At 61.8% G+C, this 19,792-nt stretch overlaps 1 protein-coding gene across 1 annotated transcript in view; it reads left to right on the top strand.

Annotated features, from left to right (window-relative positions):
• ZNF423 (zinc finger protein 423) overlaps positions 1 to 19,792 on the top strand; it is a 244,990-nt gene that overhangs the window by 191,450 nt on the left and 33,748 nt on the right. The window lies entirely within an intron of this gene.

Below are 19,792 nucleotides of genomic sequence, written 5' to 3' on the forward strand. Positions count from 1 at the left end.
CGCTGGCCTCAGTTTCCCCATCTGTGAGACAGAAAGCACCCCACCCCAGACACACCCCTGCCTCTCAGTGGCGCTTGGGAGCTGAGGGCTCAGGGGATGATAGCGAGTGTGCACTGAGACCCCCAGGATTGTGCATCATGGGGGCACCCTGGCTGGGCATGGGTTTCTGAGGAGCTCAGGACTTGGCCCCACCCTGGACAGGCCCCACCCTGGACAGGCCCCACCCTGGGCAGGCCCCACCCTGGACAGTCCCCACCCTGGACAGGCCCCACCCTGGACAGGCCCCACCCTGGGCAGGCCCCACCCTGGGCAGGCCCCACCCTGGACAGTCCCCACCCTGGACAGGCCCCACCCTGGGCAGTCCCCACCCTGGACAGTCCCCACCCTGGACAGGCCCCACCCTGGACAGTCCCCACCCTGGGCAGGCCCCACCCTGGACAGTCCCCACCCTGGACAGGCCCCACCCTGGGCAGGCCCCACCTCTGAGATTCACGGTCAGTGACAGCCTTTGCTAGGCCTCGCTGGGTGGGTCCCCCTTCCTCACTCGCAGACACACCTTGGTGCTTCTTGGTGCCAAGACAATTCAGGGAAGAGCAGGAACCTAGAAATTTCTCAGCTGGAGAGCGTTGTAAAAATAAACGTCTTCTGTGGGCGGAAAGGTTGTCAAACACACGCTGAGCCTAATTGAGTCCTTAAGACGTGCAGTTCCTGCCGATTTTCACGGAGGATGTGGAGGGGTGTGTGTGTGTGTGTGTGTGTGTGTGTGTGTGTGTGTGTGTGTCTGAGAACCCTGGGAAAATAGGGTGGATGCCTACGTTAGAGATGTGTGAATAAGTACAGGTGCCTGGCCTGCCTGGCATGGCTCAGTGGTTGAGCATTGACCTTTGAACCCGACCTAGGAACCAGGAGGTCACGGTTCGATCCCCGGTCAGGGCACATGCCCGGGTTGTGGGCTCCATCCCAGTGTGGGGCGTGCAGGAGGCTGCCGATCCGGGATTCTCTCTCATCATGGATGTTTTTATCCCTCTCTCCCTCCCTCTCTGAAATCAATTAAAATAATTAAAAAAAGAATAAGTACAGGAACCTGGGCCTGTTGGCAAGCCCACTCTTGAGCCAGCGGCCTGGTATCCCTCGTCCACTTCCGGTCACCAGGCTGGGAAATGAGCCAGGGACCAGGAACCGTGTTTGGTGCCACGGGACTGTCTCCCCGGAGTGGACGGGGCAGCTCTCGGCCATAGTTCTCTCGTGTCCGGGTGCCAGGCCCAGTGGCGCGCTTCCCGTGTAGCAGCTCATTTAAATGGCCCTCCGCCGGCAGCTGGGACTCAGCCCAGGATTGCAGGACCTGCACGCTCCCCCCACGAGCCCGGGTTAGGGGCGCCTGCCCTGGGGAGCTGACTGCACGCTCTACCCAGGAGCCCGGGTTTGGGGCGCCTGCCCTGGGGAGCTGACCACGGGCTCGGCATTGATTTCACCAACAGCCTTTGCTGCGTTTTCCTGAAGGCAGAGCTGGCTTAGAGGCCCTGGCCCCGCAGGCCACCCTGTAGCTCCGAGGGCCCAGCGGCCCACTCGCGTCTCTGTGACAGACGCCCACCCTTCCCCTCTCGGGACTGCTCCCCGTTTGAGGACGACCCCCTGGGGTCCTGCCTCTCTTGCGTTGGGGCCCTGGTTCCCAGCCCCGGGGTCCTGCCCTGCCCTCTAGCTTCCAGCATCGATTTATTTCCTCGCACCGGAGGCCCCGACCTGTCCGGTGGCAGCGAGAGCTGGAACCGACCGAGTCTCCAGGGTGGGACCTCTGCCCGCCCGGGGCCGCGTGCCCAGCCGAGCCCATCGCCTGGCAGCTCTGCCTGCCTGGAAGCAGAGGCGCCCCCACTGCCCTGTAGCGGATGAATAGTCTGCTCTTCCATCAGGTCCAGCCCTGGCCATGCCACCCTTGGCCACCCATGCCTCTGTGTGCCCTCCGCCAGGCTCTGGAGTCGGGGATCAGAGCCCTGACCTGGCACCGTCTGCCGCAGCCCCCAGATCCACCTCTGTCTGGTCCCACCCAGCCTGCTTGGGGGCTGAGCTGGGCAGCCCGGGGAGGGGGTGGGCTCTGGCTGTGCGTCTGGCCGTCCCTCCTGCCAGGGACTTGCTTGTCTGCAGAGGGATTAGTGGGCATTGACGGGCCCCCATCCCCGGAGCTCCTGGCGCCCCGGGAACACCCTCTCGGATGGCAGCGTGCAGGTGGCAAGGTTAGAGCAGACCCTCCCGCCACCACGCATGCCCTGGTCACGCTCCAGGCCGCCAGCCTCGAAGTGTTTTCACGTCTAACCTTTCGGCTCCTTCAGCCTCAGAGAGGGCCCGCCTCGCGTGGCAACGGGCAGGAGGGAGCAGCGGAGAACAGTCGGACGTGAGCGCCGGGCACGGACGCGGGCCCGCGCTGCCCCCCTGCCTGCTCCCACCGATGCTTTCGCGGCCGCTGACATGTATTGAGTTACGCGGGCCGGGCCGATCCCCGCGGTCCTGTTTCGGGATCTGTTCACCATAAAGCGTGGTGTTGTGGAGTCAGTGACTGACTTCAGAAAGCACCGGCGTTTAAACGTTCCTATAAATACAGGCGCGAAGACGTTGTAATTATAATTTTTGAGTTATACGGGTTCTGTCAGTACACCGGCACCTACGGAAGGCTCTGTGCTCTCTGGTGGATGAAGAGGTAGCTGCAGGGGCTGGCCTGGAGGGGAGGGGAGGGGCCGGGGTGTGGCCTCGGGGAAGTCCAGCGTTGAAGCGTGGGGATCCATCGCACACGTGCTTATCCGGCCCTTCTGTGTGCAGAGTGCTGAGCTGAGGGTTGTGGGGCCTCCAGGTCGATGGGGCCACATCTCCACTCTCGTGACACGTTGGGTCCGGCCGGTGTGGCTCCGTGGGGAATCGGCCAGAGCCACGGAGGAGGGGCGTGTGCCTCTAGGGGCGGGCGGGGCTTGGGAGAAGAGGGGACACCTCTGCTTGGTTGCAGGGATGAGAAGAGCCGCAGGGATTATTTGGGAGTGAGCCGAGCCCCAGTCGGTCTGCAGTGTGACGGCCTTCTCCCTCATGCCCCTTAGCCACCCTCCCCGTAGGAATGCTCTGAGGGGCAGGGAGCTGGCAGGGGCTCGGTGGGCTTGGAAACTGAGCCTCGGCGGGGTGGGTGAAGGCAGTGGGTAGGGGAGACGAGGGGGAGCTGGCCGGGGCTCTTGTGTTATCGTAGTTGGGACGGGAGCAGTCTTTGGGGCTGTCTCCTTGTTTATGTTGTTTATGTCTCAGTGCCGAGGGGTGGACCTGAGGGAGGGAGTCCGCCTGGACGGGCATGACTGTCATCCATCTGACATCGGCGCGTCCACCATCCACTCACCTTCCCGCCATCGACCCCCACGCCATCCACCCATGTCTCCTCCACCCTCTACCCATCCATCCATCCACCCGTCCGTCATCCATACATCTATCCATTCATGTATCCTCCACTGTCCAACACTCCATATATACATCCACCTACCCATTCATCCTTCTATCTATCTATCTATTCATTCATCTACTCATTCATCATCCATCCATCCATGTTTCATCCATTCCCCACCCATTCATCCATTCATTCATTTACCCATCCATCATCATCCATCCATCCATCCATCCATCCATCCATCCATGTTTCATCCATTCTCCACCCATTCATCCATTCATTCTTCTATCCATCCACCCATTCATTCATTGACGTATTCATCATCTATCCATCCATCTATCCATCATCCATCCATCCATCCATCCATCCATCATCCATTCATTCATTTACCCATTCATCATCCATCCATCATCATCCATCCATCCATGTTTCATCCATTCTCCACCCATTCATCCATTCATTCTTCTATCCATCCATCTATTCATTCATTGACCTATTCATCATCTATCCATCCATCTATCCATCATCCATCCCTCCATCCATCCATCCATCATCCATTCATTCATTTACCCATTCATCATCCATCCATCATCATCCATCCATCCATGTTTCATCCATTCTCCACCCATTCATCCATTCATTCTTCTATCCATCCATCCATTCATTCATTGACCTATTCATCATCTATCCATCATCCATCCATCCTCCATTGATCCATCCATCATCCATCTACCATCCACTTTCACATCTGTCTGTCCATCTCCCATCCATCTAGACATTCACCCACTGTGTATCCATCTGTCCACCTGCCACCTCTCCATCCACCCACCTGTTTATAATCCAAGACACATGATCGTGTCGGGATTAAAAGCACAGGTTCTGTAGTCAGATTTCTTGAATTCGAATTCCACCCCCATCGCTCACTAGCGCCATGCCCCGGGAGAAGCTGCTGACCCACCACACACACCGTGTTGAGCACAGCGCCTGGCACACAATACGTGCTCAGTACACAGTGGTGGTGTTTCCCGGGTGACACCTGTGTGCCGGACGCTGTCCCCACGGCCAGACTGAACTGGTAGTGCCGCCGGCACAGTCTGGAGAGGTTCTTGCGGGGAATAGGGGTGTCTGTCCCCGGGCTGGCGTCCAGCAGGGGTCTCTGAGCTGGGCAGTGAGGACTGTGAAGGAGTGGCCAGGGCATTTTGTTTTTAGTGCTGCTTTTGGGGGGAAATTCCTGCTTTTAATGGAGGTTTGTTTGCCCTGTGCCCAGGAGGTCTCTTAAAAAATGTTTCTAAAAATCATGAAACAAACATATCAAATATCAAAGAAAACCACACTCCTTGGTGAGATGTCCTGGCGGTGGGGGTGTCCGAGGGCGCCCGAGGGGGAGCCCACGGTGCTGTAGACGCCGTGTCCTCACTCGGGACCGCGTGCGGCTTCCACTCCGCTCCGCCTTCCGGAATGCCGCCCCGGTCCCCTGGGCTCAGCCGAGCCGGGAAGTGTGTCTTCGCAGATGCGGACCGACGCGCCTCTTTTATAAATTCCCGGGCATCACGATTGATTTGGGGCCGAGGATTTCGAATCCGATCTGCAAGGCTCTGGAGAGTTCCCGCCGCAGTAATAATGCACTGTCATCCTTAATATCTCCAGCCCCTGGCACCACATTCATATCCTGTGATACTCGTATCAGGCTGCTGAGGCGTGGCTCCGGCACAGCCTGGGGGGGACAGGGGATCCGGGGGGTGGGGTGGGGGCTGCTGTGAGGGCCCCACTGTCCCCTCCCCCTCCCCCAGCCTGTCTCCCCACCTGCAAACCACACCAGTGCCCTCAGCTGAAGGGGCCTGAGGTTGCGTCTTGGGGGCACCAAGTGTATTCCTATCCCCCCCCCCCCGCTCCCCCGCATTGCACAGTTTTCACTGCAGCCCAGAGAGGGGCGGGACTTGCCCAAGGTCACACAGCGAGCTGTTGGGGGGCCGGGAGAGCTGAAACCCTGGTCTCCTTTGCCCTCTTTCACCCTGTAGTTCAAGGGTCACCGCGTCTGTGTCCCCAGGGGCCAAGCATTAACCAGGAAGTGAAACGGGGGTGTGAGATGGGGGTGTGAGTCAGCGGGGCCACTGTCTCCCCCAGGCCAGGCCCTTCCAAGGGGCTGCATCTGGGAGAGTCCACAGCTTCTGAATTTTGTAGACAAGCCCCGAATCCAGAATCTGTATCACCTTTCTCGCTTTAAAGAAATGTTGGGTCCAGCCAGTATGGCTCAGTGGGTTGAGCATCCACCCATGAGCCAGGAGGTCACAGTTCGATTCCTGGTCAGGGCACATGCCTGGGTTGCGGGCTTGATCCCTGGTAGGGGGCGTGCAGGAGGCAGCCGATCCGTGCTTCTCTCTCACCACTGGTGTCTCTCTCTCTCTCTCTCTCTCTCTCTCTCTCCCTCCCCCTCTCCCTTCCTCTCTGAAATCCATAAAAATACTTTTTAACGAAGAAAATGAAACCAGGGAGTGGAGCAGCCGGTTTTCCAGGTCACAGACTGCTGGCCAGTAGCCAGTCATGGTGTCCACGTAGCCGGTCACGGTCATGGCCAACAGAATGAAGGAGGGAGCGGTCAGCAGAGCAGAGCGAGCAACGGGATGGAACGGGAGGGGAGGGGAGGAAGCGCGGGGACCTCCCGCTTGGCAAGCGTCGTTCCCTGAAAGTGCGTGTTGCTCTTCTCCGTGTGGGGATTCGTGCGGGGCGAGGTCGTGGCGTGCATGTGCGCCTGAAAACTTAGGAACGCACAGGCTCGACGGCTGCAACGATGCTCCCAGCCGCATGGCTCCTGAGCGCAGTTCGTGGCCGAGCGGATCGTGGCCAGTGAGGCAGTCTCTGACTCGGTGGCCTCCTCTGTACAATGGGAGTGATCCAGCGCCCTGCCCCAGGCGTGGTGGAAGGAGCAGCGAGCCAGGCCCACAGCGCACAGTAGGTGCTGCAGGCCAGCTGTTCCCGCTGGGCTGCTCATGGGCTCTCAGACATGGGGAAAGGAGACAGGGGCCAGATCCGCCCCCCGAGGGCCTCCCCTGTCAGCCTGGGAGGTCGGGGGGTGGGGGGAGATCAGGGTGTGCAGGGCTCCCCAGGGACAGCCCCGGGGAGCCCCAGCTGATGCTTAGCCTGGCACCCAACCCTGCACGGCCTGGGGGCCAGGTCTGCGGTGCCATCTGGTGGACCCCTGGCAGGCGGGTCCCCCCAGAACCATCTCTGCCTCATGCCCCTCCCTGGGCGGAGTGGAGAGCTTGGGTTCCAGCAGTGGGAAGCCTGGTGGGTGGTCCCCGCCCCAGACCTGTGAGCGGGGGCATCTCCTCTTGCTGGCCCGTTCGCACCTCTGTGCCTGTGACTCCGTTTTGAACTGTGCAGCCCGGCCCACCTGTGACAATAACTACTTCTTCGCCTGCATGCCCCCCCGCCCCGCACCCCGCTTTCCTTAACGATGCATGACAGGTCTGGGAAGAAGTGTTAACATCCAAAAAGTAAAGAAGAAAAGAAGCAAATGAAGATGTTGTCAAGGATGCAGGAAGTGGGAAGCCAGCCTCCTGCAAGGGCAGCCAGGGACGATGACACCTGAGACTTATTTTTGGCGGGAGGGGGAGGAGGGAGGAGGCAGGAGTGCGGGGCTGGGGCGGGGCCAGGGCGGTGGAGAGGGACCCTCCGGTGTCTGGGAACTTTCCGGGATCTGGGCCTGGCCCTGAGGAGAGCAAGGTCGCAGGACGTGGTGGGGGGGTGCGCCCCGAGGCGAGTCGGCCCTTCCCGCCCCTCCCGGCCCCCCTTCTCCGCGTGCAGATGGCCACATTTGCGGGTTAACTGGAACAGCTGGAGACGCATTATTAGTTCCCTGCTGCTCCTTCATATTTGCTAGGATTTTTTTTTTTTTAACGGCAACATAATTTACAACTCGCGCGCAGTGACAGAGCCGGCGCGCTCTAAATCCGAGTCAGATTTATGCCACGCCGCTGCTTATCAGTGAATGAAGTCATAATTATTGCTTTGTACCATTAAATAGCATAAATATATAAACTGGTATACAAATTGCAGGCGACGTTTCCTCTGGGGAGCTCTAGACCAAATTTTAATGTCGCGCATTTGTCTGGGATGGCAGTTTCTAGGGTATATAATAATGTTGATAAATTTTTCTGTAGCAAGTGACATTTGAAAGCATTAATTTTGATGCCGAAAAAAAAATTTTTTTTTCGAAGGATGCCCAGCCCCGAACTGGGTGGTGTTTCGAGGACCCGCCGGGTGAGGCCCCCCGGGTAAGGTGGGTGTCTCTTTAAGAGCACGGGGGTGGGAGGGGGCGGGGGGTGTGGAAGGGGGGACGTGTGTCACCTCCCAAGGCCCCTCGGCACACGAGATCGCCCCCTCCTCCCTCAACTCCCGAAGGAAGGCGGCGGATACATTTTCCATGGCAATGATGATAATTAATTTCAAAAAATTCAAATCGATTCCTTTCTCCCTGAAATGTGAAGTGGGCGAGGGAACGCGGAAGGAGGGCGCGGAAGGCGCGCCGTCGGCGGGAGGGTCCTCGTCCTAACCTCCTTCCCAATTATGGAAATGCTGCGCGGGGCGGAGAGAATCCCCGTCCTAATTAGAGATGCGGCTCCTGGCCTCGGCCTGGCCTCCCTCCAGAAGCCTTACCGTCGGGGCGACGTTTGCCCAAAGCCCGTGACAGCGCGTGGCATTTACCTGGCGGGGTCTGCGGAGAGCGGGCGGCCGGAGGGAGGGCACCCCCTCCGCCCTCAGGAGGGGGCGTGGGGACTGGGATGCCAGAGAGAGAGAGAGAGAGAGACTTGCTTCTCTCCCTCCAAACCTCGAGCCTGGGCGAGCCCTGTGGCCATTGTGAGTCCCCTTTCTGACTCTCCCGACTCCTGTTTCCAGCTCTCCAGGGCGTGACATGGCCCTGGGTGAAGGTGGCAGGGGCCGGCACGTGGCGGAGTTCCCCAACGTGGCCCCCTTTATCTGGGGGGGGAGGTGCAGGGGCTCATTCTGGCCAGAGAGCTGCGAGGGGTGGCCTGTGTCGCTGCCAGGGCGAGACCCTCCAGACTTCTCCCCTGCCCTGGGGTGTGGTGACTGTCAATGCCACAGACGAAGGGGCCCCACCCACTTGGGAGCCCCACTGGTCTCCACGCACAGAGCCCCCCGCAGCCCTTGTGGTTTGGGGGTTGTTTGTTACCGACCGCTCATTTCCAGCCTGGCTGACTGATCCACATCTCCGTGGGTTCCCCCGAACTGCATGATTTTCCTCGGGGTGCTGGGAAACTCGGCCTCCCCACCCCCGGAAGGGATTGCTAACAGATGCAGATGTGTGCCCACCATGGGCATTGAGGGGGCCGCAGCTCAGAGACGTTAGGCAACCTTCCTGAGGTCACACAGCGTATCGGCCTCAGGCAGCCCAGCCCGCTCTTCGCAAATATGCTCTTTCTCTCCTTTCGCTCCGTCTTTGGAAATGAATCCTCCTTCCCGGTCACCAGCGCACTGGCCTCGGAGCACCCGGCAGGTCAGGGCGGGGCCGTGGAGGGTAAGACCGTAGGGATTGGTGGTGACTTCAGGGAAGAGTCCAAATGCACAAAACTCAGCGTCTCGCCCGCAGCCCGTGTCCTCCGGCATTGGACCCTGAGCCCAGGGAAACCTTCCTTTAGCCGCTGCTGTGCATCGCGCGCCCGTGTCCTGCTCTCCGGGTTCAGCCTTGAACTTCCTAAGGAGGTTCTCGGTGCTGCCTCTCCCTGTCCTCCAGCTCCCCGAGAAAGGCCTTTCCCGGGACTGTGGAGACTTACCCTTCGCCTCCTGCTCCGAGGGACCCGAGGGACCCTGTGGGCTCTCTGATCCCGCCGCCTCCTCTCTCAGACCAGGACTCTGGGCTCAGAGAGGGAAAGCATCTTCCCCAAGGGCACACAGCAGGAGTTTCCTCAGTGAGAGCCACTGTTCAGAGGCGCAGGGAGCAACTGAGAGAGTGAGAGTGTGTGTGGGGGGGGGGGGGCGGGGGGAGAGGGTGTTACGTGGAAAAGAGGCAGCAGGGAATAAATAAAAAGGGACACCCCTAAGCAATGTTAACTTTAATATATATATATATTTTATTGTTTTCAGAGAGGAAGGGAGAGGGAGAGAGAGAAACATCAAGGATGAGAGAGAATCATGAATCAGCTGCCTCCTGCACGCCCCGCACTGGGGATCGAGCCCACAACCCGGGCTGTGCCCTGACCGGGAATTGAACCGTGACCTCCAGGTTCCTAGGTCGATGCTCAACCCCTGAGCCCCACCGGCCGGGCACGATGTGAACTTGTTTTTGCTGAGTCAGGACGCCATGTGAACGTGTTTTTGCTGAGTCAGGACGCCATGTGAACGTGTTTTTGCTGAGTCAGGACGCAATGTGAACGTGTTTTTGCTGAGTCAGGACGCAATGTTAACGTGGTTTTGCTGAGTCAGGATGCAATGTGAACTTGTTTTTGCTGAGTCAGGACGCAATGTGAACGTGTTTTTGCTGAGTCAGGACGCAATGTGAACGTGTTTTTGCTGAGTCAGGACACCATGTGAACGTGTTTTTGCTGAGTCAGGACGCAATGTGAACGTGTTTTTGCTGAGTCAGGACGCCATGTGAACTTGTTTTTGCTGAGTCAGGACACAATGTGAACGTGTTTTTGCTGAGTCAGAGTGGCCTTGCCGGGTGCTGGGCATCAGGAGGGTCTCCGTGAGGGCACAGCTGCCTGTGGGCACAGCGTTGGAAAGGTCACGCGGGCGCTGGCGTACCTGCCTGTGTCCAGTCCTGGCGCGACGCCCTGCACAGCCCCGAAACTGTATTGGATTTAACTGCCTTTCCGCCTCTGCTGCCAGCGGTCACACTCAGGAATGAGCCCGGAGTTCTGTGGCCGAATGCCGGGGCTCCGTCACTGTCGCCCCCCGGAGAGGTTGCCGGATCCCACCCCGGCGGAGAGCGTTCGGCACGGTGCCCGGCACACGGCCCTGGCCAGGGTGAACCCCGATCAGCCCTCCAGCCCGTCTCAGAGCGGGCAGCTGGGGCTGGGCCGTGTCCGCGTGGGGGGCAGGCAGGACTGGCCCTCAGCAAGGCGGATTCATTCTGCTGGCTCCCCGTGTGCCGAGGAACACCATCTTGCGCCCCACGCTGCCACATCGCCACTTCAGGGGTGACGTCGGCTCCCAGGCCGCGTGGAGACGGTTCAGCGTGAGCTCAGTGCAGCCGCCCCGCTTTCTCTGGGGCTGGAGGCAGTGAGCCGGTGGGGAGGCGGGTCCGCAGGCTGGGGCGTGGCGGGCGGGGCCGGGAACGCCGCCCACGTGGTTCACAGCTCTGAGCAGCTCCCTGAGCTGCGTGGCTCTGCGGGAGCCGGGGCCCAGGCTCACCTGTTACACCGCAGGGTGCTGGGCCTGCCCTCGGGGAGCCTGCCCGGTCCCCTCTCCTGTCTCCGCTGTCCCGCCCCCAGCTTTGGGCAGGGAGCGTGCCCGGGACGAGCCGCCGGGGACCTTTCCCGCTGCCACCTGTTCCCTCTGTGGCCCGGAGCTGACTCTCCTGTTCCTGTCCGTAAGGCGGTGCCTCTGCCCAGCGGACTCGCAGGGCCCAGGGGCGGGGGCAGCGTGGGCTCCCGGACCAGCTGCCCCCAGAGGCAGTGCAGAGGGGAGGAGCGGGGTCCCGCGCGGGCTCAGCCACGACCGTGAGCCCTGTGACCTTGCACTAGTTGCTGAACTTCATTCAGTGTCAGCGTGCCCACCCGGTCCTGGGACTGGAGGCGGCACGGCCTGAGCATCGCTGGGATGATGAGTGATGAGCTGGGGAGCCGCGAGGCTCCAGGGTTCATGTTATTTACATGACATTTGTTGTTCTGCGTGCTGAACAGGAAGCAGGAAACGCTGCGAGGTCAGGGCCCGTCAGCCCCTTGGCCTGCGTCCTGGGCACCCGGCACTGTGCTCCGCCCTGGGCGCTCGGTCTATACCTGCAGCCTGGACAGCGAATGGGACCCCCCGGGATGGTTTCTCGGATGCCGCCCCCCCTCCCCTTCCCCGGAACCCAGCAAAGGCAGAGGCGCCCGCTCCAGGGTCCTGCTGTGGCACACCAGGCCCACGGGGCCTTTGCCCCGAGAGAACCCTCCTCCGGGTCATCTCCACGTGGTCCTGCCAGGCCACCTCCTCCAGGAAGCCACGGGGATTCACTCGTTCACTCAGCCTGTATCTGTGGGGCACACACTAGGCCAGGGGTGGGCAAACTTTCTGACTCGAGGGCCACCATGGGTTCTTAAACTGGACCGGAGGGCCGGAACAAAAGCATGGATGGAGTGTTTGTGTGAACTAATATAAATTCAAAGTAAAGGAGCGGAGGGGAGAGCAAGAGAACCGGATAGAACAGCCGGATCCGGCCCGCGGGCCGTAGTTTGCCCACGGCTGGGCTAGGCGCAGACACCTGCGAAGGGGCTCTCCACCTCTCCCTGAGGCTGCCCTCCCTTCTGGTGCTGCCCTGCCCCCCATCCCAAGTGCGTAGACACCCCGACAGTGCTGGGCCTTCCTGCCTGCTGTTACCCACACACCTGGCTCCCCGCCCTCCCCGAGGGGGCAAGAGGCTTTAAAAACGTGATTGAAGCCTGACGTATGTCCAGGAAAACGCACACGTCAGGAATCACGGCGGGAGGAGTTCACAGCCACGAAGGCGTCCAGACCCAGGCAGAGCTGCGGCTCCAGGTGCCCCGCCGCCCGGCCTGCCTCAGGGGCTCGTGCTGCCCTCCCATCGGGGCCTCGGGCGGTTTGGTACCTGAGGCGATTTAAAGGTGGGAAGGGTTTCATTCCTCCTCGGGCCTCCTGGATCGCCCTGCCCAGTACCTGGCATGTGTGAATAAATAAACGGATGGATGGGTGGATGGATGGATGGATGGATGGGTCAAATGATGCCCGGATAAGAATGATGATGGTGTTACGTTCATAATGGCCGATAGCAGCTGGCTTCTCTCTGCCTGTCTCATCGGGGCCTCACCAGCTGCCTCGTCCGCTCCTACTGCCATGCAGAGAGGTCAGCCGCCCGCCCAAGGTCAGCCAGCCCGAGAGCGGCGGTCGCTATGACCCGGGTCTGCCCGGCCCGCGTCTGGAGCTGGCACTCGGAGCCCGGCGTCCCGCTGGTTCCCAGCCCTGGGCAGTCTTTCCTCCGCGGGGCCAGCTGGACACGGGCTCCGCGGGCGACGGAGCTGAGCCGTGCTCGGCGGGCGCGCTGCCCGCTCCTCGCGCCCCCCGCCCACCTGCCGGGCGCCCCCTCCTCCTGGGCCCCGAGGAGCCCTCTGTGTGTCTCTGGGAAGGACAGGGCATATTTCTTCCCAACCCTCCAAGGCCCAGCCCGCGCTGGAGGGCTTCATCATTATGCAAATTAGCTGGATCGGATCTGCTCCCGCAGAGGACTTGGTGGGGGGGGGGGCGCTGGCAGGGGGGCAGCAGAAGGACGGATCGAGCCTCCGAGTAGGCCCTGGATGGGTGGGGGCGGGGAGAAGGGTGGGCATGGAGACCAGGGGCTGGTGGCAATGATTTGCCACCCCTGGGGAGGCTACGGGACTGGGGGTGGGGGGGGCTGGGGACAGGTGCTGGGGGGAGGGGGGCTCAGGCTCCCAGCGTGGCTGCCGAGGATGGGGCCAGAGACAGACCTTCCTCTTGGATCCTCTTTGTGTGCCGAGCCCTCGTACGATTCATCAGTAAGGGACCGTCGGAGGGTGATTTGTTTCTAACGAGCTTATGAAATACTGGCGTCGTTTGTGGGCTCATTGCAGTGCTGATTGTAAACACTCCCCCATGCCCACTCCTTCCTGTCAAATTAGCATCCAAAATACAGATCCTGGGTCTTCGCGGCGCTTTCTGCCGCCTCTCCGGAAGCTGGCGGGACCGCAAGGGAAGGGGCGGCGATAGGACCCCGGCCTCGGACAGGGCGTTGAGGACTCCCAGACTCGAGGGGTGAGGGGTGCCCCCAGGCAGGGCTCGAGGCCCCTGGAGCCCAGCTGCTCCCCCTGCCTCTCTCCTTGCCAAGCCTCCTGCCCCAGCTCCTCCGGCCCCCGAGCCTGTCAGCCTCAGTCTCGCCCGGGCACAGGCCTGGGCAGGCAGGATCAGGCCTGGGAGCCTTGGAGCTGCTGCCTCCGCCGGGGCCGGCCCGCTCTGACCCAGCGGAGGCAGGGAGGCAGGGAGGCAGGGTTGCTAAAGACATCTGAGTAGTTGGGGGCTGCCACGCCCCAGCTCCCCGCCTCTCTGTCCATCTCCCCGCACTACCCGGCCTCTGGCATTGTGGCCACGAGTCACACCGAGCGGGCCCCCTTCCCTGTGGGGCACGGGCCTGGACAGCCCCCCCCCCCCAATGGCCCGGCACCCTCAGAAGTCCCGTAAGACGTGGGTAAGCATGCTCCCGGCTCTACCCCAGACTCAGAGGCGGACATTGGGTGGGGCGTTTCCCTCCAGGCCTCAGTGTCCTCGTCTGTGAAGTGGGGAGAGAGTCGCGGTGGTGACGCAGGTCTTTCCGGAACACCTTCCCAGCCCCGCGTGGGGGCCGGCGAGAACCCAGCAGGTGCGCCCAGGCTTGGATGCCAGTGCGTCCCATACAGCTCCGTGCTGTCTTAGGTGGGCACAGATCGGGGATGGTGCGGGCCCAGGTAGCGGGGTCAGAGGGGAGGACGTGGGAATGGCCGCGTCCAGGCCGAGCCCGAGGTCTGCTTGTGTGAAGTGTCAGTCACGACGGGGCAGTCTGTGACGTGGCAAAGTACATTGTGTGGGCGCCCGCGGTGGCACACGCCGGTCATCATCTGGCTCATGGATGAGTTGCTGCCGATCATTTAAAAAATGCCCGGCCAGCCTGGCTCAGTGGCCGAGCATCGACCTGTGAACCAGGAGGTCACGGTTCGATTCCCAGTCAGGGCACGTGCCTGGGTTGTGGGCTCGATCCCCAGTGTGGGGCGTGCAGGAGGCAGCCGGTCCATGATTCTCTCTCATCATGGATGTTTCTCTCTCCCTCTCCCTCTCCCTTCCTCTCTGACGTCAATACAAATATATCTTCAAAACTGATGTGGCCGGGATGGGGGGGATGGCGTCAGCGGCAGAGAAAAGCCCTGCTGGAGGGAGCAGGCGCGGCGACAGGAGGGTTTGCAGCCTGCCCGTCACGTTCCCTGTATGCGGTCAGAGCCGGTAACCTGAGGGTGATGGGCGCGGTGCGTTTTCCTGCGGTCGCCTTGCTGTGGGAAACCTGAAGGTCAGGGACATCGTCCGTGGGCGTCGGTGTGTTAAGGGCTGAGGATGGGTAGGCGTCCTGTGTGCGCGGAGGGGCCCCGGGTGTGTGTGTGTGTGGGGGGGGGCAGATCTTCCTGTTCAGAGGGGCCTGGTCTCGTGCAGGTGGAGGGGCCGGGACCGTGTTCACTAAGGGGTGTCAGGCCCCTGAGCCCCCAGTTCTAGAGGTTTGGAGGCAGAGAAGCCCTCACATCTTTAGGGCACCAAGCCCCGCTCCTGACCCAGGGGAGGCCCACGGGTCCGCAGGTTTGACTTGCCACTCACTGCATTCCCCTCTCTCTGTCCGTCAGGGGGCCAAGGTGGGCCCCTCCCATCTCTCGGTGACATGCCCAGGGCCTGGATGGTGACCTCTCTCTCTCTCTCTCTCCTCTCTCTCTCTCTCTCTCTCTCTCTCTCTCTCTCTCCTCTCTCTCTCTCTCTCTCTCTCTCTCTCCTCTCTCTCTCTCTCCTCTCTCTCTCTCTCTCTCTCTCCTCTCTCTCCTCTCTCTCTCTCTCCTCTCTCTCTCCTCTCTCTTTCTCTCTCTCTCTCTCTCTCCCTCTCTCTCTCCTCTCTCTCTCTCTCCCTCTCTCTCTCCTCTCTCTCTCCTCTCTCTCTCTCTCTCCCTCTCCCTCTCTCTCTCTCGCTCCTCTCTCTCTCTCTCTCTCCTCTCTCTCCTCTCTCTCTCTCCTCTCTCTCTCTCCTCTCTCTCTCTCTCTCTCTCTCTCTCTCTCTCTCTCTCTCGTTAATCCTCGCCTGAAGATACTTTTCCATTGATCCTTAGGGAAAGTGACGAGAGAGGGAAAGACAGACAGAAAACTGATGTGAGAGAAACAAACCAATGGGTTGCCTCCTGTACGAGCCCCAACCAGGACTCGGGCCAGGGAGGAGCCTGCAGCCCAGGTACGTGCCTTTGACCGGAATCGAACCTGGAACCCTTCGGTCCTCAGGCCGATGCTCTATCCACTGAACCACACTGGCCAGGGTGCGGCTTCTCTTTTGCCAACGACAGCTCATCTAGTCACCATGTCCCGAATGTGCCAAACGCTCACTAGCCGACGGGCCCAGGACAGGCGGTCACGGTGAGAAGTCCGTAGGCCGTGTCCCCTGCAAAGGTGGCGCATTTTCTCAGACCACCTGGGGCTGCTGGCTCCTGGGGCTGGGTTCCCTGGCAGCGTGCGGGCGGATCGGGGTGCATGGAGGATCCCCCTCCCTCCGAGCCCGTCCAGCGGGGCCGCCTCTGTTGGAGGTCCCGAGGGCACTGGGCCCGGCCGTGAGGAAGGCCCGGGTGGACCTGAGTCACACCCGCATCTCGGGGCCTGCGTTGACCTGCGTGGAGATCCCACTGCACGGAGTTTCAGGAGTGGGGCGAGGAGAAGATCCACACACACACACACACACACACACACACACACACACACACACACACGTGGAACTTTGGTCCTGAGGACGCCTGAGGGGTGACCGGAGGGAGGGAGCTGCCGCCGGCACGGCTGGACAGAAGGCTTTGGGATCGGATCCGAGTTCCGCCGTCGCAAATACGGCGAGTGGTCGGAGGTGGAAGGGCGTCCAGGCGAGGAGAGTGACAGAGGCATTGGCAGAGGGACGTCACGTCGACCCAGGACCCGCCAGGGCAGGTGCTGCCTAAACCCGGGGGACGGGGCGTTCCGCTGCCCGTGAGCCACGGGGCCTCGCGCACACCGTTCACTAGACCCGGGCTGTGGCGCATCGCAGGGCGGAGCCGCGTCCAGAATCCCAGCAGCAGAGTCCGGGTGATGGAGTGGCGGGGACGGCAGCACGCGGTCAGATTTAATCACCTGGCTCTCTCGCGCGCCCCCGTCTAACAGCTCCCCCGCCACGTGAGGGCCGTCTCTCTCCCCACTCCGCGGACCAGGAGACTGAGGCCTGGAGGGCAGTGCCCTCCTCAGCCAGGTTTTCCTCCTTCCAGAGGGGCTCCTCTCGTCAGAACAGGGGGCGCAGGAGGGGGGTGCGGGGCGGGGGGCGGGCGTCAGCTGAGCTGTCCTGTTTGCTGTGACGGGAAACCTCCAGGGGGCTTTACCCGGCCTCGTCCTCAGGCTTAGCTGACCCCCAGCTAAGATCCATCTGACGGGCTCCTGGGAGCAGGTGGTCCTGGAGCCATCTGGAGCCTTCTGATTGCCGTTTCGGGGGAGGGAGCCGCGGAGTCCTGGGACTCAGGAGAGCGGCGTCCTGGACGCGGCCCCGGCCAGATGGCCAGTCTTGCCGTGGGAACCCCGGGGCACGGGCGGCAGTGGCTGAGCCAGCCAGGCCTCCCCCAGGAAGGAGGTTGTCCCCCCTCTCGGCCCTCCTTCCTCAAGCCCCACCTCGACACCCGCCCCCCCGGGTGTGCCCACCTGCCTGGGGACGGGACTCTGGTAGGGAGAGACTGATCCAACCCGGAACAAAGCCGGGCCGCCAGGGACCAGGCCAGGCCCGGGCACAGGCGGAGGGAAGGACTCGGGGCCCCTCCTGGGGCAGTTTCACCGGATGCCCGAGGGCAGGAGGGCCCAGTGCTCCTGGCAAGAATGAGTGAAGGGGCGCGGGGACGGGCAGCCCTTTCCACGGCGGGCACAGCAACGCCGTGCTGCGATCGGGGAGTCGGGGAGTTCGGCCGCCCCTTCCTCCTGCCGGTTGGCGGTCTCCGCACAGGCCTTCGTGCGACTCCGGCGTCTCGGCGGAAGGGGGGTTGCTGGTGGGGACCTGGGTAAAGAAGTCTGTATAGTTTTCTTTCTCATATGTGACCGGATTATTTTCCAGTTGATTTCAAGCCTTGGCCCCAAGTGGCCCACAGATCAAAAAAAGATAAGGGTCAGTTACAAGGTTGAGCTCATTCTCCGTTGCCACGGCAACCGACCTCAGTCCCCCCCGACCCCCTTGGAGGACTACACCCCGCTCCCCAGGTGATGCTGTGACTGTCCACGCCATCAATCCCGCGCCTTTCAAGATGCAGGCCCCTAATTGTCAGGGCTCCGCGTGGAGGAGGCTCTGTCCCGCGGGGCCCCGAGCCGGCTGCCTGAGCTCATTTATAAGCCTCCGTGAGACGCAGGGGACCCAGATGGGTCCCTCCTGGCCAGCGGGGCCGGGGAAGGGGCCCCACAGGGGAGGCAGGAGGGCCAGCCCGTCTTTCAGGATTAATGAGGAAAGTGGGGGTGCCGTGCCGGGGCCTGGGGGATGCCCCACGCCTCTACCCGTGGAAGACCCCGACGCCACCCACCCAGTCGGGATAACAGGAGAGTGTTTCCCACCCTCAGGCTGTTTCTCAGCCTCCTGGGGTGTGGACTCTACAAAACGTGTACCTTTTGGAGATCGGTAGGGTGCGCTCTGGGTAAAAGCCGGGCGATGGCTCTGAGCACACACGGCAGGACTCTGGCAGGGCCCGTGACCCCTGAGCGCTCGGGGAGCTCAGCGCCACCCAGACCCGAACGCACGCCCGTCTGGGGCCCCTTCTCGCTCGGCGGGCCTGGGTGCGGCCTGAAGTCTGCATCTCCGACCAGCTCCCCAGGGCTCCAGTTTGGGCACCACACCTGCCCACCCCGGCTAGAGCGGCTGGAGGGTAGCCGGGGTGGGGGGCCGGGGATCCCAAGATCAGCCCTTGTCTCCCCACACACGTGCCCCGATTCCCGCCTGGCCTCTGGTGAGGACTGCCCCGCACGCCGTGTTTCCTCGGTTGCCCCATGTCAGCGCCAAGCCCAATGCCACCCCGCCCCGCCCTCAGCTCGCCTGGGTTCATTTCCTGGTGGTATTGGAGGACAAACGAACAGGTCAACAGCCTGACCCGCTGCCCCCTCGCACTCTCTGCCCTCTTCTCTCTCTGCCCGCAGGTCTTTGTTCCTTAGAACAAAGGGCTGAGCCCCCCATCGGCCCAGGCCTCTGGCTTCTCTCCGGCACCTGTTTGTGGTCGCTTATTTGTTGGGGTGGCATCAGAGGGGGCATCTCCCGGGGTCCCCTCTTACCCCCTCGTTTTCCTGGACGAATGCCCCGCCCTGTGCCCCGTGATCCTTATCCCCACGTCTCCGGTGTGTGTCTGAGCCCGGCCTCTGGGCCTCGTCCGTCTTTGCCGACCGGATATTTGGGGTGGGCGTGGGCTCAGCCCCCAGAGCTGCGGCATTGAAGCGTGGTGACGTTCATTCGCTGAGCTGGTGACGGAGGCAGCCCATGGTGGCCCGGACTGCCCGCGCGGCCAGGGGTGGGGCTGCCTCCGCCCCTCACCCGGATAGCCCCCCAGCCCTCCTGTCCACCGGAGCTGTGGCTGGCCAGCGGGCCTGTCCGCCCGCCTCACCTGTGGTTTTGAATGATCCAGGTGACCAAGGAGCTGGGGTGGCTCGCTGGGTCCCAGGTGGGGGCCCTGCCTGTCCACGCTTCCTTCCTGGCCGCCAGGGGAGGGAGACCCCCCACACCCCTGCTTCTGGAGCTGGCCAAGGCTCCCATCCTAAAGTCTGCAGATGTCCGGAATCAGCCCCCACTTCTGGGGACTGGTGTGTGGTACCCCATGTTTACCAGCACCCCTCCCCCACATTCCAAGCATCGTACTAAGCGCTTTACACAAATCATTCACTGCCTGTTTATTGAGTGCCTACTATGTGCCAGGTTCTGTTCTAGGTGCTGGGGATGTAGCAATGGACAAAATAGCCCTCGTGGAGTGTGTGTGTGTGTGTGTTATTGAGAGAGAGAGAATTGGTTAAAAAAGCCATCAACTCTGTAATATACCGCGGGGTGCCAGCACTATGAAGGAATTAAAGGTGGCTGAGTTGCTGGAAAGGATGGGGTGCGCGCCGTTAGCGGGGTGTCTGCAGCGTTCTCCCGGAGAAAGTCTCCTTTGAGCAGACGCTTGAGTGAAGGAGGGGAGGAGGAGGAGATGGTCCTGGGGCAGAGCATCCAGCCAGCGGGAAGCGTTGAAGCTCAGAGAGGTTAAGTAACTTACCCAAGCACACACAGCAAGTGGGCGATGGAGCCTAACTTTGTGTCCTTCAGCGCCGCTCCCTGCATGGCGGAGGAGGCCCGTGAGGCCCCTGTCCGCACAGCCCACAGCCAGTCCCCGGTTCTCGGACGGAGGGGAGAGGGGACACGCATTAAGGACACCACTGTGGGGTCAGCTTCCCTTGTGGGGCCCCTGCTTAGAGAAGGGCCCG

Source organism: Plecotus auritus (assembly GCF_963455305.1).
Source record: "Plecotus auritus genome assembly, chromosome: 10".
Classification (NCBI taxonomy): Eukaryota; Metazoa; Chordata; class Mammalia; order Chiroptera; family Vespertilionidae; genus Plecotus; species Plecotus auritus.